Source organism: Callithrix jacchus, chromosome 15, assembly GCF_049354715.1.
Source record: "Callithrix jacchus isolate 240 chromosome 15, calJac240_pri, whole genome shotgun sequence".
Lineage (NCBI taxonomy): Eukaryota > Metazoa > Chordata > Mammalia > Primates > Cebidae > Callithrix > Callithrix jacchus.
The window spans coordinates 60,364,299-60,386,431 of NC_133516.1; positions in this window are offsets into that span (position 1 = coordinate 60,364,299).

The following is a 22,133-nucleotide window of genomic DNA, read 5'->3' on the forward strand; positions in this document are numbered from 1 at the left end:
CCCAGCCCAAATATTCTGTTTGAAATAATAATGTCCAATGTTAGATATGAACTCAGACTTGACTAAAATTTTCCACTCTTTCATTTTTGCCCTATTGTCTACCTAGGTCTGTGATGTTTCTCAAGGCAAAAATACCTTAAATGGATTTTCATGAATTGATGTAGCTGTTTAAAATGGCTTTCATGATTTTCTCCTCTTCCTGTTGCTTCAACTAAATGTTGTGGAATATCTCTTATTATTTTCAACATATCTCTTTTCTACCTGCAAACAACTCCAATGATAGGCAAAATTTGGATGGTCAAATCACCACAAGCCAAATTCATCAGTAATATTGTACATCTAGGAACACCAAAAAATGAGATGAGGCCCCTCGCATGACCCTCCCTTCATGCTCTTTTGCTGTGTGGACTGCTATGGTGAATGGGGAAAGGTATTGTTGTATTTTAAACTTTCAGATTTAAAGTATTTGCTATTTTTAACAAAGCTTTACCTCCCCAGTGGGATTGGATTTGAGCCTGGCATGATTCTTGCTGCATGAGAACACAATGTGTCAATAAAGTCTCTCGAGATAACTTCCAAATAGTTGTTATCTTATTTTTAAGTAATCTAAGTGTTCAAAGGGCCACAACTACAAGAAGACGGATGTGGACAGGCTGGTATGTATGTGTAGGGAGGTGTCCATAGCTGTAACACAAAAAACACACAGGAAAAAGCTAAGGGATTTAGAACTTCTGAACAATTAGAATAGTCTAGTAACATCAGGGTAGTGGTCTCCTGACCCTGGAAATCTTCACGCAAAGGCCTGAAAGGCTGGCCATAGCAGTGAGGAGTCATAATGTAAGGAATGTTGTACTACTGAACTGTTTCTTACTTTCCTATTAGTCCAAATCACTAATAAGCAATCATCAAATGATCAAAACACAGAAAGTGGCCCGGCATTGTGGCTCATACCTGTAATCCCAGCACTTTGAGAAGCTGAGGCAGGTGGATCACTTAAGTTCAGGAGTTTGAGACCAGCCTGGCCAACATGGAGAAGCCCCATCTCTGCAAAAAGTTTAAAAAATAGCTGGGCGTGATGGTGTGTGCCTGTAGTTCCAGCTACTTGGGAGGCTGATGCAGGAGGATAGCATGAGCCTGAGAGGTTGAGGCTGCAGTGAACTGTGATTGTGCCACTGCACTGCAGCCTGGGCAACAGAGTGAGGCCCTCTCTGGGCCAACAAACACAGAAAGTGGAGGAGTTCTTCTAACTGCCACCCATATAGTAAACCAATTTTCCAGTCCAGTGCCAATGGCCAGTTCCATCTGTCTCTTTAATCCTTAGAGAAACATCTATGATAACATAACCCAAAAGGAAGACTGGGATTGCTTTATAGTCGGGACCAATCACCTCCTACCCTCTAGAAAGCAGAGTTTTTGGGAACAGACAAAAAAAAGTTGGGGGACAGGATGAGATTCAGCAAGCATTTATTCTGCTTCTCCTTTGTACCAAGGACTATGCTAGAAACTTCAAGAGATAAACAGAAGAATGTAGAGTCCTTAACCTCTAGGACACAATAGTCTGCTTGAGAAGATAGACAAACACACAGGCAGTGAAACCATCTCTAATTCTTCCTCCTCATGAATTTGGCTCCATAGAACAGCTTTTCCTCCTCATTGTGCCTTCCTCCTACATCTTGACCAGTTCAAATTTGTATCTCTGGGCCAACTGTCTCCTACACGGCTTTTCGAATCTCCAAAACCTTCCATTTCAAATACTTTTAACATTCTGCTGCCACTGCTGTCATCATGTTTCTCATACTCGGAAAACTTATTCTAACTTCCCATATCCTTCTCGAAGTCATCAAAAACCCTAAGCATGGCATTCAAGCCTTGCAATTATCTGCTTCAAATTTTTCTCTACCATCACCTATGGATGCACTCTGTGATACTATTTGGATACATGTAACATGCCGCCATCTCCCAGCCTTTTCTGATTGCTTCCCCTGGCTGACTCCTCTGGCTCACTGTCTTTCGTGTCTACTTCAAATTCCATTTTCTCCAAGAGGATGATCTCAGCTCTCTCACCTAAAGTACCCGCTCCCACGTTTCAATAACCAGCAGCACTTGATTGTCCTTCTCTTATCACAGTTTCACAATGTAGCTTGAAATGCCTTTATCTGTAGAGTAAAAGCAAAAGAAAAGTCATTTAAACTTTAAAAGTGTATTTAGCAAAAAATAAAAAAGAAACACAAGTGATCTTTTTAAAATTTAGATAGAGTAGACCGGTTTACTTACCAATCTATTCAATGGATATATACTCTGGAACAAGCCTAAGATGGGAGATAGAAGTAATCTGCTATACCCTAAATTAGTGCCAGTTCCCAGGGTCTTGCTTTTAGGTTATGTGTTATGGTTTGGCTGTGTCCCCACCCAAATCGCATCTTGAATCGTAGCTTTCGTAATTCCCATGTGTTGTGGGAGGAACCTGGTGGGAGATAATTGAATCATAAGGTCAGTTTCCTCCATATTGTTCTTGCAGTAGTGAATAAGTCTCATGTGATCTTTTGGTATTATTATGGTAAACCCCTTTCACTTGGTTATCACTCTCTCTTGTCTACTGCCCTGTAAATTGTGCCTTTCACCTTTCTGCCATGATTGTGAGGCCCTCCTAGCCATGTGGAACCGTGAATCCATTAAACCTCTTTTTCTTTTTTGCTTTTTGACATGGAGTCTTTCTCCATTGCCCAGGCTGGAGTGCAGTGGTGCTATCTTGGCTCACTGCAACCTCCGCCTTCCAGGTTCAAACAATTTTCCTGTCTCAGCCTTCTGAGTAGATGGGATTACAGGCATGTACCCCACCATGCCCAGTGGATAATTTTTGTACTTTTCAGTAGAGATGGGATTTCAACATGTTGGCCAGGTTGGTCTTGGACTCCTGACCTCAAATGATCCACCTGCCTCGCCTCCAAAAGTGCTGGGATTATAGTCATGAGCCACAATGCCTGGCCTTCTTTCTCTTTATAAATTACCTAGTCTCAGGTATGTCTTTATCATCAGTGTGAAAACAGACTAATATATGTCATAATATAAATGTGTGTCTGTGAACACTACTCCCACATGGTTGACTGAGAAGTTTCCACAGTGAACTTTGACTATAGAGGCAGGCACATGGTTTAGGCTGAACCAAAGATAGTTCCTACCACAGAGATAGCACTGAAGGTCACCTAATTCAATTTCATTTTCCTCTTTCAGGGCAAACAAGTTAACTTCTTCATATAGTGCTCAAAGAACTGATGATCCATTCTAACCACTACAAAAACTGGCTTTGTTGGACTTTTTGAGCACGATATCTTGATTTTAACATGGACAAGGCCTTTCTGGGAAACCTCAAGCATGCTGGCTTCAGAATGTAGTTTCTGTGAACTAGGTAACTCCAGGATATATGTCTTATCTCCTCAACTTGAATATGACTCTTGAGTTTTGGAACCATGCCTCTATCATCTCAGAATAATACCCAGTGCACTTTGGACACTTAATGTGTATCTACTAAATGAGGGAATGGACAAACCCTGAATCGTAAAGATGCCACAGTTAGGTACATACCCTTTGACCTCTTTGAATTTTTAAATTCCAAGAATAACAATAACTTGAAACTGCCCATCCATACTCTCTCACACAAAATCCACCTGAGATATTTGTGAAGTGGTTAGTCCAAGACTAGGATCTCAGCCATGGCCATAGAATAAAGTGAGACTAAACCCCTCCTTTTCCGGCAACTGCCTCCCTGTGAGGTGTAACTAGTTGTCTTTATTTCCTGAGAATAATACTTTAATAAAAGAGACTGACACCCATTTACCTGACAGATATACATACCATTTACAGACAACATAAGTGCCAAAATGCCTAAAGGAGTAGGTGGTCTAATCAAGACAGACGGCTATAGCTTCATTCCAGAGGTGCTGCTTTTCTCTGCTCTAAGAGGTATGATGTATCACGTAAAACTGTTTCATGTTAACGATGGAGAACATGGCACAGTTGATGGCTGTTCTCCTATTTACCAACCTGTGTATCAGCCATTTGTCATTCGGATGCACAAAGTGGGCTGTATTGCAAATGGGATGAAATCACCGAAGCCATATTTCAGTTAAGAATAAGAGATTGTCAACTCATTGAAAATGTATGAAAATAAATCCACCTGATATATACATATTTTTGATCTGTTCCAGTGGTACATGATAAAAATGTCTCTGGGTAAATTTTATTGCTGATGGAAAGCAGAGGATGACAGCCTATGGGGCAGGTTTGCAGAACACACAGCCCATAGGTTATGTCTCCTCTCCACTGCAAATACCACTACTTTTTTTTCCTCTCTGATCTATTCAGTTGAATTAGAGTGTTAGAGTTGAAGGGGTCTATCATATCCTTTTCCAGGATTTTGAGTCTGAAATCCACAAACTTTACAGGTCTTAAAGTCTCTAAAGGTTTCTTCAACATCTCTCTGGCTGAAAGCTTCTGTTAAGACTTTCAAAGAGGTCAAATGAGCCCCCAAATCACTTACACACACACACACACACACACACACACACACACACACACACACAAACTTTAAATTGTGGTAAATACCCATAACCTAAAATGTACCATCTTAAACATTTTTTTTTAAATTTTACTTTAAGTTCTGGGGTACATGTGCAGATTGTGCAGGATTGTTACATAGGTATACACATGCCATGGTGGTTTGCTGCCTCCATCCTCCCGTCACCTACATTAAGTATTTCTCCTAATGTTATCCGTTCCCAATCCCCCCACCCCCTGCTATCCCTCCCCTAGCCCCCTAGCCCCACACAGACCCCGGTGTGTGATGTTCCCCTCCCTGTGTCCATGTGTTCTCATTCTTTAACACCCACTTACGAGTGAGAACATGTGGTGTTTGGTTTTCTGTTCTTGTGTCCATTTGCTGAGAATGACGGTTTCCAGCTTCATCCATGTCCCTGCACAGGACATGAACTCATCCTTTTTTAGGTCTGCATAGTATTGCATGGTATATATGTGCCACATTTTTTTAACCAGTCTATCATTGATGGGCATTTAGGTGGGTTCCAAGTCTTTGCTCTTGTAAACAGTGCCAAAATGAACATACATGTGCATGTGTCTTGATAATAGATCAATTTATAACCTTTTGGGTATATACCCAGTAATGGGATTGCTGGGTCAAATGGTATTTCTATTTCTAGATCCTTGAGGAATCACCACACTGTCTTCCACAGTGGTCGAACTAATTACACTCCCACCAAGAATGGCTTGTTTCACTTAGCATAATATTCTCAAAGTTTATCCATGTTGTAGCACCTTTCAGAATTTCCTTCCTTTTTGTGGGTGCATAATATTCTATTGTCTGCATATACCACATTTTGTTTATCCATTTATCTTTTTATGGACACTTGGATTGCTTCCACCTTTTAAATATTATGAATAATTCTGCTATGAACATGGGTAAGCAGATATTTATTTGAGGACCTGCTTTCAATTATTTGTGTGTACTCACAAAGAAGTGGAATTACTGGATCATATGGTAATTTTGACTTTTTAAAAGAACTGTTATGCTTTTCTTCATAGGGACAGCAAAATTTACATTTCTACCATCAGTGTACAAGTGTTCCAATTTTGACATATCATCACCAACACTAGTTTTTTTGTTTTTCTTTTATTTGAAATGATAGTAGTTATCCTAATAGGCATGAGGTGGTTGGTATTGCATTGTGGTTTTGATTTGCATTTCTCTAATTATTAATGGTACCGAGCATCTTTTCATGTGCTTGTTGGTCATTTGTTATCTTCTTTGGATAAATATCTATTTAAGTCTTTTGTCTATTTTTCAATCGTGTTATTTTTTTTTTGACCTTTAGAAGCTCTTTATATACTCTTATTAGATATATTATTTGCAAATATTTTCTCCCATTCTGCTATGTTGTCTTTTCACTCTGTTGATTTTGCCTTTTGATGCACACCTTTAAAATTTTTATATAGTTCAATTTATCTATTTTTATCTTTGGTGCTTGTCCTTTTAGTGTCATATCCAAGAAGCAATTTCCAAACCCAATGTCAAGAAGCTTTACCTTTTTGTTTTTGTCTAAGAGTTGTATAGTTTTAACTCTTACATTCAGGTGTTTGAGCTACTTTCAATTATTTTGTATATTATGTAAGGTAAGGGTCTGATTTCATTCTTTTGCATATGGATAACCACACTTCCCAGTGCCATTTGTTGAAAAGATTGTCCTTTCCCCATTAAATGGTCTTGGCACCTTTGTCAAAATGAGTTGACTATATATGGATAGTTTATTTCTGAACCTTCTATTTTACCCAATAACAATCTTTAAAGTTGGTTTTGACACTTTACACACAAAGAAATAGATTCCTGAAGCAGGGTGTCTATTGTAAATTACTCTCTGTAAGAGAACACATATAGGACCAGAGCTCAAGTCTCCTGATTCCTAGGCCACTGTGCCTCTCTTAGTGATCTGCTGTAATCCTACCTCACAGAGTAAACAGGGTTTATAGTTTCTTAGGACTATGCATTTTTCTCATTCTCCTTTCGTAATAAAGCCAAAATCTTGACCACAGAGGAGGGTACATGGCTTAGGCTCGGTCAAAGTAGTACTTACTGTGGAGATTGTGTCCTAGAATAAACAAATTCATTTTCCCCCTCTTCCTGGGCATAGAATAACTTCATTATTTTCTAGCTTCTCTTACTGTTAGGTGGGGCCATGTTATTTGGTGGGATATGGATGGAAATGGTATATGCAACTTCCAGGCATGCCCTTTCAAACATCCTTTATATACTTCCAGTTTTTTTCACACATCCTGGGACCCTGAAGGACAGACACTTAGACCAAGTATCATAGAAGAAGCGAGTCTAGATCCTGAGTCACTTAATGGAGGAAAGTCCTTTCTGTCAGGCACTATAGGCACTGGTTTTTGTGTGATTTGAAATAGTTTGATCTGTTAAACCATGGAGATCTGGGAGGTTGTTACCACAGTCTAGCCAGGGCTGTCTTTGGTAACATAGTGCCCCACTCTCCTGAGAACAGTGCTCATTCCAAGAGTGGGCATGTAATAGAAAGACAGCCAGGCAGAATCCTCCTTTGTAGTACCATGCAGCTTTGCTGCAGTAACAACCACCTTAATAATTTGGTGGGATCAAAACAGTAAACATTTAGTTTTCTTTCATGTTACACATCAGCAGCTTTATGTTGCTACTTTAGCTGCATTTACCTTTTTATTCTGGGGAACCAGGCCAGTGGAACAACCCCTATAAGGGACCTGCTTGGTCTTGTGGCAGAGGAGAAAAGCTTGAGTACTTGTGGAACATAAGTGTATTATTTTCTTCTCACCCCGCTATAAAGATACTGCCCAACAATGGATAATTTATAAACAAAGGAGGTTTAATTGACTTATAGTTCTGCATGGCTGGGGAGGCCTCAGGAAACTTACAATCATAGCAGAAGGCCAAGAAGAAGCAAGGACCTTCTTCACATGGTGGCAGAAGACAGCATATGCAGGAAGCAAAGGGGGAAGAGCCACTTATAAACCATCAGAACTCATGAGAACTCACTCACTATCATGAGAACAGCATGGGGGAACCATTTCTCCATCAACACCTGGGGATTACAATTCAAGGTACGATTTGGGTGGGGAAACAAATCCTAACCATATCAATGGGGATGCCATTTTCTCCTAATCGCACCCTTACCACTTCTCTTTTTCACTCCACTCCTGCTACACTAGCCTTCATATTTCTGAGAAATACTTGATGCATTCACACCTCAGGGCCTTTGCACTTCTGGCCCCCATGATTGTACCTCTCTTTCTCAGAGCATTTACTTTTTTTGCTTGCAATCTTTGCTCAAGACTGCCCTTACCAGAGAGAACTTCCGTGACCCCATTGTATAAAATAACAGTCCTCCCCATCCCAATCACATCTCTATTCCATGACTGTGCTCTGCTTATTTTTGTCAGGATTTGTAACCCCTGATACGTTGTATATTTATTGTTTGTTTCTGTAAAACAGTGAGAGTGGGTTCTTGGTTTTGTAAACTCCTTTATCCACCTTTTTTTGGAACATAGTAACTACTTAGTATCTGTCTGTGGTAAAAATGAATATATGAATTAATACAATTGATATAGGGATGAATTCGAACCACATAATGTCTGTAAAATGCATAGTGCCAGACTAGTGACATAGTAGATGTAACTCTATTTATTATTGCAAGGTATGTGTAGGCTGTGTCTTACCTCCATCCATGATCATTCATAAAACAGAGGCCAATCTGGGAGAATTTGGGAGTAAGGCTCCTTCCTACATCTCTGAAGCCACATATCACAAGCAGCTGTGCATGTAGTCTGTAAGTTTACCCTGAGCTCTGGAGAGCATGGTTCTGTGGAGGAGAATCCAGGTGTGAAAACCTCTTATCCCCAGCAATGCCCAGCTTGACCTTTCTTATCAGGACCTCTTCAGTGGCTTGTGTTTAGATAGTATGTAGTGAAAATATCAGGTAGAGACACCCCTAAAAGAGGATTACTTACTGAGTTCTAACAGGATTGCTGAAAATAGACAAAAATCCCCCAAATCTATCCTTTAGGGATTAAAGGCAGCAGCCACTACAGAGCATAGGTGAGGAAAGAGCCAGAATTGTGAACAAGCATCACAGTGAGAATGATTTCCACAGACTCCGAGGCTGGGGCTGACTGCAGGTCAGGGGGGGTGGTGGTGGTGATCATCATTCAAAATCTGTGAGCCTCACAAAGGCTTCTCCTTCTCCCCTTCAGCTCCATCAACACTAAAATTCCAGTGGTCCTAGTTGTAATATATTCTGAGATTTCATCAGAATGGCACACAGAAATAGCAAGGGGCAAAGTGGCGATCTCATCAGATAGTCTATTATATATTCCCTGACACAGAGAGCCTATTGCACGTTCCTTGATGACCACACAGGGATATTGTTTACACAGAGCTGCTTTATTCTAGCAGAGATGCCACTGAAGAGCTGCAGGAGCCATTTACAGGCTGGCAGCAGCAGCCGCAGAGAGGAATATCACAGCTACCTCTAATCTGCTTCTTCCTCTCTCCCACTTGGTCCTTCCTTCCCTGGCCTTCTATGGGTAGCTGCTTTTGCATGCATTTGTGTTCTCATCCTGTATTTGCCTCTTCTTTCTCAAGCTCCCTTCTTCTCCCCTCATTTCACCTTTCCCTTCTCTCTGCCTCTCTCATCACCTAGTATTTACCCAACACCTAATACTTGTTAGATGCTGGGGTTGCCAGCATATGATGAAGATGGCAGGGGCCTGCTTCCTGTCCTCATGGAGCTGAGGCTCAGTTGCTGAGTGTGTCTTTCAGGGAACAGAAGAGGAGGCAGGAGAGGTGAACTGTGATTTTCAGAGGAGTCGGGGTGTTGGGGAGCTATCCAGAGAGACATTTGAAGAATGAATTTGGACTTGAAGAGATGAGATGGGCAGAACCTTTGAACAAGAAGGGCTAAAAACCCACAAAAGCCTGAAGGTAGGTCACTGCCATAAAATAGAGAGAAGCTAATTGCTAACATTTCTGGTATACCTACTCTATGTCAGGGACGTGTGTAGGCACGTGACACAGACAATCTCATTTAATCCTTGTTTAAGCCTATGATGAGTAATCTTCTTTTACAGGTGGAGAAATGGAGGTAAAAATAAATTGTGTAACCTTGTCCCATAAGTAGTTAGTGGTAGAACGAGAATTTAATCACAGATTCTTAACCGCTAGGTTTTGCTACCTCTTGAGGGGAATAGTAGGAAATCTGTTTAAAGCAAAAAAGTGACAGCTGGATAGTGAAGGGTCTTGGATGCCTGTGGAGTTCCCAGTTTCCTCAGTAAGTAATGGTTATGGGTGGAGTGGGGCTCTGAAAATGGTGAATCAAGGCATGATTATATGCTGTCACTTATTTTTTGTCTTACCTGAGTATAAATAGACAAACATACACAAATTAAACTTGCTCAACAAGGTTAACTTTCTCCTGTCCCTCGAATCGTCCTACACGTCACTGATGATGAAGATAGTTCTATCCGAGCTGTTTCATGTCTTTCTATTCCTTGTCTCCTTCCTAGTATCTTGATTGTTGTTCAAAACTGTGACAAGGGCGTTTTAATACAGCTAGTTAAAACAAGGTCTAAAATCCATATTTAATCCATATTGGCTGTTGCAGATTCCTGTGGTGGTGGTTTGTTTTCTTTCTAGTGCATTATTTTGTAATGAAGAAATTTTCTGGCTCAGAAATTGTGGGCTCATTATCATTTTCATAGTTATATGGTAAACGCATTCCCAAATTGTGAATTTAAATTTTCTAAGAGTCCCCAGGAATTTCGTTGTCTTTAAAAATATGCTTATTACTTATTCATTAAATAGATTTATCCTGAAGTAGATAATATCATCTCTCATGAATGCAAGTTTCATTACTTTTCCTGGAGGTTAATAGATGAAGGTCAGATATAAACATGCCAAAGAGCTTTTAACTCTCTTGGTTACTGGCTGTATTTTAAAATATTCCACTGAAGCTTTGATTTGGGACTTGACCTTTGAGCTCTTCAGTGTAGCCCCCAAGGTAGAAAGCTAAGTAAATGATCAGTCTGTCTTTAGGGAATTGGGACTTGCTATCAACAGTTTTGCACATTCTAAAAATTTCTTTACTTGGGAAGAGGAAAAAGGCACTAGTTTGTTCTTATCATGATAAAACAGACAAATGTTTCCATTTAAGCTTAAATCAGGTTAAGATAGCACGGAGCCTCCTAATGACACACATATAAAAGGAGGAGGGAAGGAAGCTGAAAATAAGCAAATATACCCAGGATGATTCTTAAGCTGTAAATGCAAGAGAGATACTTGTGTTGCCTTCTTTTCTTTTCATTTCTGGCAGGTCCCCAAATTCCCTGTGTTTAAGGGCAAGAGATTGCAAATAAACAGTCTGACAATTATATATATAGTAGTCCAGTAGGAAAACCGTCTGGTTTTAAGATTTGTAGTGTGCACTTCCCAACATTGGTGGAATATCCCTGATGACATACCCCCTTGGTATATGAAGCATATCTACCCTTTTTTCTGCATTAATTCATGTACTGATTCATATTTTTCATTTCTACTACATGATCACTGGGATGATTAATTCTGCATGTTGACTAGACTGGGCCACGAGATGCCTAGATAGCTGGTCAAATATTATTTCTTAATGTGTCTGTGAGTGTGTTTCTGTTTGAACCAGTGGACTCAGTAGATGGCCCTCCCCAACGTGGGTAGGCCTCATCCGATCTGTTGGGGGCCTAAATAAAACAAATATGGGGGGGAATGGAGGAGTCATTCTTTCTCTCTTACTGTTAGAGGGATAGCGATCTTTTTCTGCTCTCAATACTCCTGGTTCTCAGGCCTTCAGATTGAACTTGAACTTGAATTTATACCATCAGCTCTCCAACTCTCAAGTCCTTAGACTCAGCACTGGCTTTCCTCAGCTTATAGCTTGCCGACAGCTGCTCTTGGGACTTTTTAGCCTCCATAATCACATGAGCCAATCACTTATAATAAATCCTCCCTCTCCCCATATGGATATAGATGGCTAGGGATGGAGACATAGGTATATATATGTACACACACACACGTATACATACATTTAATATATAATATTAAATATATACATGTTTATCACCTATTGGTTCTATTTCTCTGGAGAATCCTAATACAAACATGAAATGGCATTAAAGCAATAGGCTGGATCGGATATTGCCAACTGTAGTACCCACAGTATCCTTAGGTGAAACAAATGAGTGTAAGAGGGCTATCTGCCATTTTCTGTGAAACACACAGCCCTCCCTGTCTTTTTCATTCTCCTACTTTCTCCAGGGACGTGAATACAAGAAATATTTCACCTTAATTACACTGTAAGGAAAAGACTAGCACAAATACAAAATAACAATCAACATTCTCTCTTTTCAGGGAACCACAGATCTTGATTGGACTTATGAAAACTTCAAAGTGGTGCTGAGCAATGTTTGGTTGTTACCAAGCTGTAGCTGACTGGTGCAGATGGCAAATAATTATTGCAAGATCTGGTCTTTTTTTTCTTTTCAAGGGAAGCTAGAAATCTGGATTTCTATGTAAACTACTTTTTGAAGCTGGCCACTAACTCAAATTTTTAAAAATCATATAGTTTGGGAAGAAAACATGTTGGAGGCCATTTGTGATTCATGGATCACCACTTTGAGAAGTCTGGGGCAAATGGAGAGGTAGGGATGCTGAGTGAGGTGGAAATGGGGAGAAAAAAACACTGTAAGAACATGATATTGTCATCATCCTTGGAACAGAAGCAAAGCAGGTACATTTATATGGTTTCCTATTCCAGAGAGTACCTGCCAAATCAGAACCATATTCATTTTAGTGTAGTTAAAAAGATTATTAGAATGATATGTTGGTAATTTGAATTAATTGCATAATGATCCACCACAGATTACAGTAAGTGAAGGAGAAAATAAAAATAAATACTGAGCTAGAAGTGATTTGTAGGATGAGCAGAGAATGACAATTCCAGAGGAAGTTGTAGATACAAAATATGTAAGAAAAACTTTATATAAGAACAACTACTATGTTTGCCATATTTTTGCCAGGACTGTAAAAATCCCAATTTTTACACTCCATTAAAATGTTTCATAGAGTTTGTTTATAACCTTTGGACAGGTAACAATCTCATTCAGTCTTAATTTCTTTATTTGGAAAAGAGTCGTAAACATGATGGCTTCTGAAAATTCAAATCTATCATTTTATGAGATTCTATTCCCGGAAGTGATAGTTGTCCCATTACAGGAAGTGATGCTCTACTGGAAAAAGACCATTTAAAAGAAATGCAATTAAAATGGGGACCAAAAATGTATACCAAATTGTAAGATGTTTGATTGGAATTTTATCTCAAAAATGAGAAGAAAATTACAAAATTTCATTCTAAAGTTACCATAATTTAGGTCATAAATGCAACTACGCATAAGATGTCAGAATGAACACAGCATGAATCAAGCAGTGATTGATTCTGGGCAGGCATAGTTTTTTTTTCTGACTAATTTTAGTGGCGGAAGATACCATATCTTTTATTTCATATTTGACTTTCGCAGTGTGGTAATCAAGAGGAGCACTTCTGTGAAAGTGTTTGAAGCCTCTCTTTCATCTTTGGTACTTAAATCTTTCTCCTCTGAAGCATTTATCTTGCAATCATTCTTCTCTATTTTTGTCTTAATTGTTAACCATCTGAATTTACTAGATCCTTGTGTGTCAAATGGCTTTGTGTTCAATCAGAGCAGCATTCTCTCTTTCATAGGCATTACAAAATCCTGCATTTTGGGGGCAAGAATTATTGGATATGCGATTGCTTTGCATTGCTGAAGCACAGAGCTGACAAATAATCAATAAGGTGCTACCTAACATAGACAGCAATCTTTGAGTTTGTGTATAGGAGCTAATTTTGTAAGCAGTCAATTATTAGTAAATATTTTTGTACTTATGAGACTTTTCCCTCTCTTATTTAAATAATTCTAGGATAAAAAACAAACAAATATTCTTTAATTACCTGATCCTTCTCTGCTTGAATGAGTGTTATGTGATTCTCCTCCACTTGAGTAAGTTACTTACCACACACAGGATAAGCTTATTATAGTAAAACTCTGATTTTCTCTTTTCAGTGATAGTTGTATTCAATGAACTACCGTTTACTTTCTGAAGTTTGTATTTAGGAGAAAAAGACAAGAAAATAAACTCATGTACTAGTCTGAACATTTAATTTTTAGGTATGGATCAAACTTTGTACAATTTCAGACCAAACCCCAGTGCATTCTCCAATAATAAGATCTGAGGCTCGGAAGCCAGACATCACATCTGTTTATTGCATGTGGTAAATTGCATGTCATTATAGAAATATATATATAGAGAGACAGGGTCTGGCTCTCTTGCCCAGGCTCGAGTGCAATGGTATGATCTCGGTTCACTGCAACCTGTGCCTCCCAGGTGCAAGCTATCCTCTCACCTCAGCCTCCTGAGTAGCTGGCACTACAGGCAGACACCACCATGCTTGGCTAATTTTTCCTTTTTTTTTTTATTTTTATTTTTGTAGAAATTGGGTTTACCATGTTCCCAGGCTGGTCTTTAACTCCTGGGCTCATTCAGTCCTCCCAACTTGGCCTCCTAAAATGCTGGGATTATAGGTGTGAGCCACCATGCCTGGCCTGGAAATAATTTTTAAAGTAAAATATAGATTAAAAATAAAAGGATAGAATAAACTAAAAGAAAAAAATTGTAGGAAAATCTGCAATGAAATGTTTTAAAACATTAAAATGAAAACTTCAGAATCCTTGGATCAAATCCACACATATGAGGTTCACCTTTTAAAGATGAAATGATTTAAAAAGGTTAGCAAAAGGCCCTCACATCTAGTAATAACAGGACTGGGGTGGAACTGTGAATCACTGCTGGGATACTCTCTGAATTATACATTAAAATAGAAGCTACTTTACAATCTAATCATTTGTCTAAAACAAGTAGGAATTGCAACCAAAGGGCAAATTGCCCAACAAGAATTAACAATTACAATGTGATGCATGAACTTTGTCAGATAGGAACTTGGCCTTGAGAGAAGATGAGTGTCAGCCTCTGGGTCACTTCCAGCACTTACAGTCAGGAGACAGCAGGGTTTCTCCAGCTTGGCACTATTGGCATTGTGGGCTGGAAAATTCTTTCTTGTGGGGGTTGTAACGTGCACTGTAGTATATTTATCATCATCCCTGGCCTCTACCACTAAATGCAGGTAGCACAGCTCCTATGTCCATCCTGCCTCTCCACACCAGAAAGTGACAACCAGTATGTTCCAGATATCATCAAGTGTCCCCAGGTATATAAAATGCCCCTCCTGTTGAGTACTGCTGGGGCTGGGACTTTTACTTAAGGGTAAGTAAAAGCCTCCTTTTTTAGCGGCTTCTAGAAGGACTATTCTAATGTATTTATATTGAGAGCTTCCCAAGTTTTAGTCCTTCCAGTATCCTGTTACTGTGTTTATTTATCATTGTGTACTAATTTTAAGAACTTTGATAATTTATATACTACCTGCTCTATTATTAATATTCTTTAAAGCTAGTTTCCTTTTTAAATGGAAATACATTTATTTTAAAGGAAATATTTAATCTACTCTCATAAATGGAAGCTCAGCATTAACTAGAAGGTAATTAAAAAATATATACAGACAGCAAAAGTAGTTATTAAATTTAACTAGATGGTATTGGTTGCATAAATCTCATCATAGCCTAAGATCTGTGCTCTATTTATCAAACTGGAGAGACTGAAAAGTGTTTCATGTGTTGAAGACACGCTGACATCAGGATGAAAGGTTCTCCTTGTGGTATTCAAAGGATGGGGATATAAAAAATGTAAGAGAGTGACTTTCTCGTTATGTTGAAACTGCTTTTGCAAAAATTACAACCATGAGGAAATCATGGCAGTTGAGGAGATCTGATCTAGCCAACCCACCTCCTGCCTTTAGCTTTCAAGCTGCCCTAATTTTTCTTGGGCTTAAGCAGAGCTAACTTTGGAAGATGTTAAGGTAATAGTTAAGTGACAGCCCTTCTCCAAAACTCAAACACCTTTGTGAAGCTAACGATAGACCACCAGACTAGAGGGAGGAGAAGAGCCTAAATTCTGCTAAGGTGTAGACTGGTCACAAGATATGCAACGTTCTCAGTTACTCCTGCAGATAATATCACTATTCTAGATTGGCCTTTTGAGATATCCTTTCAGGTTTTTGCATGTCTGAAACCTACAGCCCCACCAGGATCCACCAACAAAAGATGGCTGCATCTGGACCCACCCACTGCTACTGTGGCCCCACCCAGGAGCAATTTAGTGTGCAGGAAGACCATTTTCCACACCCCTATGATTGCACCCCCAACAAATCAGCAGCAAGCACCCACTGCCTAGCCACCCCTCCCCCTCCCTCTAAACTGCCTTTGAAAAAACCCAAACCTACAAGTCTTCAAGGAGATTTATTTGAGTAATAATAACAGTCTCCTGTGTGGTGTGGCTGGCCTTGTGTCAATTAAACTTTCGTTACTGCAATGCTGTGGCCTTTATTTGTGCGGCAGGCAGAAGAACTCATCAGGTTATGTTAATCAATGTTATTTAATGTCATGTACCACTTAAAAACATTTTCAAACAACCAGTACTGCAATCCCCCATTCTGGGAGACACTTTCCTATATTATCTGATAATTTACCTGGTTTGAGTGGGAATAGTTAGGCACAGGTTATTATGTTGAAGTCAGAGTATAATCAGAAGTATCTCATGGTTTTTTGATCAATTAAAGTGTTCGTTAACATCTTGTGTGTTGAGTAGGTTCTGCTATGTAGTCATTGCTGGCATGGTCTCTAGAACAGAATAGTCCTCCTGCTTTGTGACCTAGTCCCTGTGACAGTAGCTATACTTCCTCATAAAGCTGCCAGGTATGGATGACATGTGATAACTTACGTAAAGTAGTTAGCATGCTTGGAACATAGTTGGCACAACAATGCTTTTGAAAAAAAAAATTGTTTTTTTGAGATGGAGTCTTGCAGTGTTGCCCAGGCTGGAGTGCAGTGGCATGATCTTGGCTTACTGCAACCCCCACTACCTCCTGCCTCAGCCTCCCAAGTAGCTGGGACTGCAGGTGTGTGCCGCCATGCCTGGATAACTTTTATGTTTTTAATAGAGACAAGGTTTCGCCATGTTGGCCAGGCTGGTCTCGAACTCGTGGCCTCAAGTGTTCTGCCCACCTTGGCCTCCCAAAATGCTGGGATTACAAGCATGAGCCACCATGTCTGCCCCAAAAAAATGTGTTTTAAGTGCCAATTTTCAAAAACAAGGTCTGGCTTTCATTGAGGCTGAGTGTCTCTAGGTTAGTTAGCAATTTTTCATAAAAGTGAACTCTGTCTTTTTATAAAATGATGCATTATTTCAAATTATCACCATGTAGAAAATTCACAGGCCATTTCTTTTCTTGACATTTCTAATTTCATTTCTTAGATTCCAGAAGTTTGTGAGGTTCAGCTACAAAGACTTGTCAGATAGGTAGGTAAACATGCCATTTAATAAGGTTCATCATCTCCAACAAAAGTTGGCAAAATCCCTGCTGGGTCACTCTAACTTTTGTTTACGTGGTGGTATGTTGTGATGTTCTGCTTGGGCTAGGCAAAGACAGGATCACATGGTGACTCCTATTTATGGGTTCAGATATTTGGCAGTTGCATGCAAAATCTTATATCACGGACACATACATTCCTCAATGACATCCATCATCCCTTGTGTTGAGGCAACAAGTAAATGAAACGAACGCTTACTAAAGGCACTACCATACGCTGGGTACTGTGCTGGACACTTGTTATTGAATCTTCCGAGTAGTTCTTAAAGTTCCTGTTATTCCCAGTAAAAGAGGAAAAAATTAAGGCTCAGGGAAGTTATATAACTTGTTCAGGTTTTTATGTCCAGTAAGTAGGAGATTTTAGTCTACAGCTGATTCCAAAGACCATGCTATACCTGATCTATAGCTATGGAAACTAAAGCAATTCCATCTTGGATGCTAATCTGCCATGTTAATTTCTGATTAACTCTAGTTCTGGAAAGGCCTCTAAGATTTCATTTATCAATTGTCACTTGTATAAGAGGAAATGAAAATCCCGCCCTTAAGCAATTGTCCTATGCATCCTTCTGAAACACATATGCCCTTTCCCTGCGGTATATAAGCCCTGGATCTGGGGGATAATGGCATGGAGATCCACCATCTTATCTTACCATAGTCTGAGATACTGATATGATTTCTGTACCTAAGTCACTATCAAATGTTTCTGAGAAACTGGATTTGTCAGCCTCTTTATTTGGCCTCTCAACTTCCTCAGATTTTTAGGGGCAGGTGTTGTGTTAGTCTGTTCTCACACAAACTACCCGAAACTAGGTAACTTATTTACAAAAAAGAGGTTTGATTGGCTCACTGTTCTGTAGACTGTACAGGCTTCTGCTTCTGGCAAGGCCTCAAGAAACAATCATGGTGGAAGGCGAAGGGAAACCTGGCAGGTCATACATGGCCAGAGCAGGAGGAAGAGAGTGAAGGGGAAGGTGCCACACACCTTTAAATAATGAGGTCTGATGAGAACTCACTGTCTATAATGGAACAGCAAGGGAGATGTCTACCCCATGAGCCAATCACCACCCACCAGGCCCCTCTTCCAACATTGGGGATTATAATTTGACACGAGATTTGGGTGGGGACCTAAATTCAAATGATATCACCTGCCCACCACAGAACATGTGGCAAGTTAGCCAGGAGTTGAGAGGCTAAGAAGTGGGCAAAAGAATGAAGCATCTGCGGGGAAATCCAGGGTGGCAGCCCTTTGTATGTGGTGGTGTGACTCACCTTTTAGAAGCCTGTGCACAAGTACAGGGACATGCTGAAAATGCCAGTGTGTTTAGAGTGATCAGTAACTGAGAACTGTCTATCACATGGTGGTAAGGAAGGGTGGTGAACCGCTGCTGCAGTAAGGTGGCTGCTTCTCTAGCAGTCATTTGTTGACGGGAGCCCATTCAGCAGCAGAAGCAGAGTAAAATGGCTTCAGTAGGAGTTACAATTAGAAAAAAAAAAGGTTTTTTAAGAGCTCAGAGTCAAAAGTCAACTTAGTTAAGAATAATATTTGGACTATATATGTATAGATATGTTTTGTTCTAAGGCCTCTGCCCTCTCTCTATAAAACTTCTCAGTCAACTGAATTCTTCTTGTTTCTCCATTTCCTTGACTGTCTATCCTTTCTCTTGCCACTCTCAATGTCAGAGGCATTTGAACCAGAGTGACTCCGTTATGAATAGGGGCTGGGTGAAATAAGGCTGAGACCCACTGGGATGGATTCCCAGGAGGTTAGGCATTCTAAGTCACAGGATGAGTTGAGGTCAGCACAAGATACAGGTCAAAAAGACCTTGCTGATAAAACAATATGTGGTAAACCAGCCAGCCAAATCCCACCAAAACCAAGATGGCAATGAAAGTGACCTCTGGTTGTACTCACAGATCACTATGTTAGTTACAATGTATTAGCATGCTAAAAGATATTCCCTCCAGCACCGTGACAATTTATAAATGCCATGGTAACATCAGGAAGTTACCCTGTATGGTATAAAAGTGGGATTAATGCTCAGTTACAGAAATTGCCCACCCCTTTCCTGGAAAATTCATGAATAATCCACTCCTTGTTTAGCATAAAATCAAGAAATAATCATAAAAATAGCCAACCAGCAGCCTTTGGGGCTGCTCTGCCTATGAAGAAGCCATCCTTTATTTCTTTACTTTCTTAATAAATTTGCTTTCACTGTACTCTACGGACTTGCCCTCCATTCTTCCTTGTGTGAGATCCCCTCTCTTGAAGTCTGGATTGGCACCTTTATCCAGTAACATAAATGCCACATGAGGGACTTAAAAGGAATTTCTGACACCCTGAGATGACTTAGGGAAAACAGAAAAGGTGCTAGACTCCTCTTTTTTGGGAGAACCTTTTTTTTTTTCTTATGGAACCCTAAGAGTTATAAGCAGACAGATTCCTCTCATGTCTAAACCCTGCTGCCTTTTGTGTTGTGTTACTGATCTCTTTGGCTTTGCAAGTACCAGAGATTACTTTGTACTGTGAGAGGACTTGACCCTGATATGTGTAATGCCTGATAGTCACAGGTGAGAGCTACAGTGTTAGAGGTGGCTGATATGCTTTGAATGCAAGCCATGGGGACTGGCTTTATGATAACAGAGATATTTTCCCACTGAGTATGCCCATTACTCAAGTCATGAGGAATGCTCAGAGAATCAACACCAGTTCAAGAAGCCGTATCAAATTTGCTGTCTCAGCCTTCCCCTTTGGATCTTAAATGGGGAAAGGCAGAGGGGAGAATCAAATAACTCATGCTGGGAAGGTAAAAAATTTTAAACAGTTATTTAAAAATTAGGTAAATGAGGGCAGGCACAGTGGCTCATGCCTGTAATCCCAGCACTTTGAGAGGTTGAGAAAGGAGGATCACTTGAGTCCAGGAGATCAAGACAAGACAAGCCTGGGCAACATAGTTAGTGAGACACTGTCTCAAGAAAAAAAAAAAAAAAAAGAAAGAAAAAAGGAAAAGAAACAGCTGCTATCCGTGTGCTCAAAAAATAGGTAAATTAAAAAATATTGATGAGGCGAAACTAAGACAAAAATAGAAAGGGAAAGTCATGAGATTGGTCTCAGCAGGGTGAAAATCTTTAGGTGGTTATTAAGACATGAAATAAATAAAATGGAAACTGATAGTGTTAAAGATCTTAATACAGTATTATTGAAGGCTGAGTGTGCCAAAGGGAGCCCCTGCTGGTCCCTCATCGTTAAAGAGCCCCAAATCAGTTTTCTGTATTTACTCCAGATTAGAGAGATTTAAAAATTCATAAGGCAAAGTTACAATGAGAAAGCTGAGCCACAAATGCGAACCTTCTGTTGGGAACCCACAGCCTTTTCACCACAGAAAGTAAAATGGTCTGAGGCAGAGAGGAAGAGTTTCTGGGACAGCACTTAAGAATGTAAAGACTGATAGGATTATAAATGTTAAAGTATTTAGGCTTTATATAAAGTAGTTGTGTCTTTTTCACCTAAATGTTTTATGGGAATAGGACTGGGAAATATTTTCCTTATCTAGTATTCCAGAACTGAAGGCATGTAAACGTGCCCTTCAAGCAATATTACTTGAACATGCTAAATGGGAACCAGTAAGACTGCCTGAGTCCTCAGAGTATAGAATTGATGCTGGAGTGATGGTAGGGACAAGTTCTTTGATAGCCCTTTATAGATCATTCCTTGGGTTTTATGGCAAAAGCCTGTGAGCTACCTCCTCATGACAACTAATGGGACTTTGGACTAGAGAATTTCCACTTGATGGGCATTTACTTCCTTGATATGGGGACATTAACTGAAGCCACCCTATGACTAGAGTACATAACATGAGCTTGGCACCTGAAATACCCATGCTGTCTAAGGTGATGTCAGAGAAATACTCTGATGAGGATAGCAGTACTATAAATGGTTAATACTGTCAACTTGATTGGATTGAAGAATACAAAATATTGATCCTGGGTCTGTCTGTGATGGTGTTGCCAAAGGAGATTAACATTTGAGTCAGTGGGCTGGGAAAGGCAGACCCACCCTTAATTGGGTGAGCACCATCTAATTGGCTGCCAGCAAATATAAAGCAGGCAGATAAACATGAAAAGGAAAGCCTACATCTTTCTCCCATGCTGGATGCTTCCTGCCATAAAAGATGGGACTCCAAGTTCTTCAGTTTTGGGACTAAGACTGGCTCTCCTTGCTCCTCAGCTTGCAGATAGCCTACTGTGGGATCTTGTGATCATAAGTTAATACTTAATACACGACCCTTTACACACACACACACACACACACACATATAAACACACACCCTACTATTAGTTCTGTCCCTCTAAGAGAACCCTGACAAATACAAGGGCCCAAAAGAGTTCCATAATAAAATGAAAATGGTTTATGTAGGATCATGCTACATGGGGAGTACAAGAAGAATACATGAGTAGAGAGCCTCTTTTTCCCTATCACTGACTCTAGACTATGTGAGGAGATGCTGGATTCTACAGTGCCCAATAAATAGCTCTCACCTGACTGACAAAGAGCTGCTTGGTTTGTGGATGGCAGTTCCTATGCAAAAAGACAACATCCTGTTTACAATGCTGTTACTCTGATTGAAGAAGCGTCAAGAAAACCTTTTTCTTTTGAGGAATTAATAGGTTAGCTTAAATTGGGTAAAGCATACTTCTGTGAGCAAAATTTGTTTTTCTTTCTACCTGATTTCTCCAAAAATTGGAAACTATTTATGAGTATTCTTATTTTATGGCAATATAATTTATTTATATAAGTTTAGTAAGAATGAGGTTTTATTTATTTATAACAGGACATGATTGGAGACACCAGTTATTTTGCCAAGGCTTTCACTGGAATGCCCTATTTTCACAGGACCAGACTGCTTTGAGGAAATAATGTTGACTTTACGGAGCCTATAA